Source organism: Coturnix japonica, unplaced genomic scaffold (genome assembly GCF_001577835.2).
Source record: "Coturnix japonica isolate 7356 unplaced genomic scaffold, Coturnix japonica 2.1 chrUnrandom727, whole genome shotgun sequence".
NCBI classification, from domain to species: Eukaryota; Metazoa; Chordata; class Aves; order Galliformes; family Phasianidae; genus Coturnix; species Coturnix japonica.
This window is the reverse complement of record NW_015440090.1, coordinates 22,919-28,322: the sequence shown is the minus strand read 5'-3', so window position 1 is coordinate 28,322 and position 5,404 is coordinate 22,919. Positions and strand designations below refer to the sequence as shown.

Below are 5,404 nucleotides of genomic sequence, written 5' to 3'. Positions count from 1 at the left end.
TGGGGCTGCTATGGGGCTGCTATGGGGCTGAGGGTCGCTATGGGGCTGCTATGGGGCTGGGGATCACTATGGGGCTGCTATGGGGCTGCGGGGGTCGCTATGGGGCTGCAGAAGTTGCTATGGGGCTGGGGGTCCCTATGGAGCTGTTATGGGACTGGGGGTCACTATGGCGCTGGGGGTCTCTATGGGGCTGGGAGGATCTATGGGGGGAACTATGGGGGGATCTATGGGGCTGGGGGGGATCTATGGGTCTGGGAGGATCTATGGGGCAGGGGGGATCTATGGGGGAATCTATGGGGTCTCTATGGGGCTGGGGTTTTCTATGGGTCCTGCCTTCCCCCCCAGCTGGAGCTACTCTACTTCCCCAAATCGTGGCTGACCCACAGCGAGCAGTACAGATGGTGAGATCTATGGGGCTGCCCCACACACTGGGGGGGACTATGGGGCTCTATGGGTCGCTATGGGTCCCTATGGGTCTCTATGGGTCTCTATGAGTTTCTATGGGGTCCTATGGGATCACTATGTGTCTCTGTGTGTCTCTATGGGTCTCTATGTGTCTCTATGGGGTTGCTATGGGTCGCTATGGGTCCCTGTGGGTCCGTATGGGTCTCTATGTGTCCCTATGGGTCTCTATGGGTCTCTATGGGGTCCCTATGTGTCCCTATGGGTCCCTATGTGTCCCTATGTGTCCCTATGGGGTCTCTATGGGGTCTCTATGGGTCTCTATGGGGTCTCTATGGGTCTCTATGTCTCTCTATGGGGTCTATATGGGATTCTACGGGGTCCCTATGTGTCCCTATGTGTCCCTATATGTCCCTATGGGTCCCTATGTGTCTCTATGGGTCTCTATGGGTCTCTATGGGTCTCTATGGGGTCTCTTTGGGTCCCTATGGGTCTGTGTGGGATTGCTATGGGTCTCTATGGGATTCTATTTGTCACTATGGGTCCCTATGGGTCTCTATGGGGTCACTTTGGGTTTCTATGGGTCTCTATGGGTCGCTATGGGGTCTTATGGGTCTCTATGGGTCCCTATGGGGTCTTTATGGGTCGCTATGGGTCTCTATGGGGTCTCTATGGGTCCCTATGGGTCTCTATGAGTCCCTATGTCCCCCTATGTCCCCCTATGTGTCTCTATGGGGTCTCTATGTGTCCCTATGGGTCTCTATGGGGTCCCTATGGGTCTCTATGTGTCCCTATGTGTCTCTATGTCTCTCTATGGGGTCTCTATGGGATTCTATGGGGTCCCTATATCCCCCTATATGTGTCTATGGGGCTGCCCCCCAGGTTCCAGCTGTCCTATATGTCCCTATGTGTCTCTATGGGTCACTATGGGTCCCTATGGGTCTCTATGGGTCCCTATGTCTCTCTATGGGTCCCTATGTCCCCCTATATGTCTCTATGGGGTCTCTATGTATCTTTATGGGTCTCTATGGGTCTTTATGGGTTTCTATGGGGTCTCTATGGCTCTCTATGGGTCCCTATGGGTCTCTATGGGATTCTATGGGTCACTATGGGTCCCTATGGGTCTCTATGGGGTCACTTTGGGTTTCTATGGGTCTCTTTCTATGGGTCTCTATGGGGTCTCTATGGGTTTCTATGGGTTCCTGTGGGTCTCTATGGGTCATTATGGGTCTCTATGGGTCGCTATGGGTCTCTATGGGTCTCTTTGGGGTCTCTTTGGGTCGCTATGGGTCTCTATGGTTCCCTATGGGTTTCTATGGGTCTCTATGTGTCCCTATGGGGTCTCTATGGGTCTCTATGGGGTTCCTATGGGTCTCTGTGGGTCCCTATGGGTCCCTATGTGTCCCTATGTGTCCCTATATGTGTCTATGGCGCTGCCCCCCAGGTTCCAGCTGTGCTACCAAAGCTCCGTGTTCGTGTCTCGTTCCTCGTTGCGCTGCTGCCGCTTCCGACACGTCTGGATCCTGGCACTAACACAGGTCAGCCCCATAGAGACCCATAGGGACCCATAGGGACACATAGAGACACATAGAGACACATAGAGACACATAGAGACCCATAGAGACCCCATAGCTGCCCGATAGCTGCTCTATAGAGACCCCATAGAAACCCCATAGCTGCCCTATAGAGACCCCATAGCTGCCCCATAGAGACCACATAGAGACCCCATAGAGACCCCATAGAGACCTCATAGAGACCCCATACGGACCCCATAACTGCCCCATAGAAACCCCATAGAGACCCCATAGCTGCCCCATAGAGACCCCATAGAAACCCCATAGCTTCCCCTTAGAGACCCCATAGAGACCCCATAGGGTTCCATTGAAATCCATTGAGTTCCATTGAGATCCATTGAGACCCATAGCGACCCCATAGAGACCCCATATGGAGCCATTGAGATCCATTGAGACCCATGGGTATTCCATAGAGACCCCATAGAGACCCCATAGCTGCCCCATAGAAACCCCATAGTGACCCCATAGCTGCCCCATAGAGACCCCATAGAGACCCCATAGAAACCCCATAGAGACCCCATAGAGACCCCATAGGGTTCCATTGAGATCCAGTGAGTTCCATTGAGATACATAGGGACCCCTTAGAGAGTTGCCCCATATCTGCCCCTTATCTCCCCATATATAACCATATATACCCATATATACCCCATATCTCCCCATATCTCCCCATAGATCCCCCATATCTCCCCATATCTCCCCATTGAAACCCCATATCTCCCCATAGATCCCCATATCTCCCCATAGATCCCCATATCTCCCCATAGATCCCCCATATCTCCCCATAGATCCCCATAGAAACCCCATATCTCCCCATAGAAACCCCATATCTCCCCATATATATCCATATCTCCCCATATCTCCCCATATCTCCCCATAGAAACCCAATATTTCCCCATATCTCCCCATATCTGCCCCATATCTCCCCATATCCCCCCATATCTCCCCATAGATCCCCCATAGATCCCCCATAGATCCCCCATATCTCCCCATAGATACCCCATAGATCCCCCATATCTCCCCATAGATCCCCCATATCTCCCCATAGAAACCCCATATCTCCCCATAGAAACCCCATATCTCCCCATATATATCCATATATACCCATATCTCCCCATATCTCTCCATAGAAACCCAATATTTCCCCATATCTCCCCATATCTCCCCATATCTCCCCATATCTCCCCATAGATCTTCCATATTTCCCCATATCTCCCCATATCTCCCCATATCCCCCCCATATATACTCATATATACCCATATCTCCCCATAGATCCCCCATATCTCTTCATATCTCCCCATAGATCCCCCATATCTCCCCATATCTCCCCATATCTCCCCATATCTCCCCATAGATCCCCCATATCCACCCCATTTCTCTTCCCCCCATAGGGTCTGATAGCGGCGACGCTGCTGTGGGCCGTGGCTTCTGATTGGCTGCCGTCCTTTGGCCCCGCCCTCGCCCTTGTCCTATTGGAGGGGACCGTCGGGGGCGGAGCTTATGCAAATGCCTACAGCAACATCAATGAGGAGGTGAGGACAATAGGGGGATATGGGGGGATATGGGGTTATATGGGGTCTATGGGGTCTATGGGGTGATATAGGGGGGATATGGGGTCATATAGGGGGGATATGGGGTGGTTATGGGGGGATATGGGGTGATATGGGGTGATATGGGCTCTATGGGGCTCTATGGGTCTCTATGGGTCTCTATGGGTCTCTATGGGGTAACTATAGGACTCTGTGGGTCGTTATGGGTCTCTATGGGGTCTATGGGTTGCTATGGGGTGGGATGTGGGGCAATATGGGGCTCTGTGGGTCTCTATGGGGTATCTATGGGGTCTATGGTTTGCTCTGGGTCTCTATGTGTCCCTATGGGGCTCTGTGGGGCAATATGGGTCTCTATGGGTCCCTATGGGGCTCTGTGGGGCTCTATGCGTTGCTATGGGGTCTCTATGGGTCTTTATGGGGCTCTATGTGGGGCTATGGGTCCCGATGGGTCTCTATGGGTCTCAATGGGTCCCTATGGGGCTCTATGGGGTCTCTATGGGTCTCTATGGTGTGATATGGGGTCTCTATGGGGCTCTGTGGGATGATACGGGGCTCTATGTGGTGATATGGGGTCTCTATGGGGCACTATGGGGTGATATGGGGTGATATGGGGGGATATGGGGTCTATGGGGCTCTATGGGTTGCTATGGGGTGGGATGTGGGGCAATATGGGGTGATATGGGGGGATACGGGGTGATATGGGGTTATATGGGGTCTATGGGTCCCTATGGGGCTCTGTGGGGTGATATGGGGTTTTATGGGGTAATATGGGGTGCTATGGGGCTCTATGGGGTGATATGGTGTGGAATGTGGGGCAATATGGGGTGATATGGGGGGATATGGGGTCTATGGGGGGATATGGGGTCATATTGGGGGATATGGTGTGGAATATGGGTTCTCTATGGGTCGCTATCGGTTTCTATGTGGTGGTTATGGGGGAATATTGGGGAATATGGGGTGATATGGGGTCATATAGGGGGGATATGGGCTGGTTATGGGGGGATATGGGGTCACATGGGGTGGTTATGGGGTCATATGGGGGGATATGGGGCTCTATTGGTCGCTATGGGTCTCTATGGGTCTCTATGGGGTGGTTATGGGGGGGATATGGCTTGCTATGGGGTGATATGGGGTTTCTATGTGGGGCTATGGGTCACTATGGGGTTTCTATGGGTCTCTATGGGGTTCTATGGGTCGCTAGGGGGTGGGATGTGGGGCACTATATGGTGATATGGGGTGATATGGGTCTCTATCGGGCTCTATGGGTCGCTATAGGGCCTCTGTGGGTCGCTATGTGGCTCTATGGGTCACTATGGGTTCTCTGGGTCTCTATGGGGCTCTATGGGTTGCTATGGGGGGATATGGGGTGATATGGGTCACTATGGGGCTCTATGGGTTGATATGGGTCCCTATGGGTTTCTATGGGTCTCTATGGGTCTCAATGGGTCCCTATGGGGTCCCTATGGGTCTCTATGGGTCTCTATGGGTCTCTGTGGGTCTCTATGGGTCTCAATGGGTCCCTATGGGGTCCCTATGGGTCTCTATGGGTCTCTATGTGTCTCTATGGGTCACTATGGGGTTCCTATGGGTCTCTATGGGTCTCTATGGGTCTCTATGCGTCTCTATGGGTCCCTATGGGTCTCTATGGGTCCCTATGGGTCTCTATGGGTCTCTATGGGTCCCTATGTGTCTCTATGGGTCTCTATGTGTCTCTATGGGTCCCTATGGGTCTCTATGGGTCCCTATGGGTCTCTATGGGTCCCTATGGGTCTCTATGGGTCCCTATGTGTCTCTATGGGTCTCTATGGGTCCCTATGTGTCTCTATGGGTCCCTATGGGTCTCTATGGGTCCCTATGTGTCCCTATGGGTCCCTATGGGT

General features: G+C 52.7%; 1 long non-coding RNA gene across 1 annotated transcript in view; it reads left to right on the top strand.

Moving 5' to 3' along the window:
- Positions 1–314: 314 nt before the first annotated feature.
- LOC107307630 overlaps positions 315–5,404 on the top strand; it is a 5,796-nt gene continuing 706 nt past the window's right edge. Inside the window, exons 1-3 of the long non-coding RNA XR_001552464.1 lie at positions 315–401; positions 1,847–1,940; positions 3,366–3,506. This is a non-coding gene — a long non-coding RNA (uncharacterized LOC107307630). The remainder of the gene's footprint in view (positions 402–1,846; positions 1,941–3,365; positions 3,507–5,404) is intronic.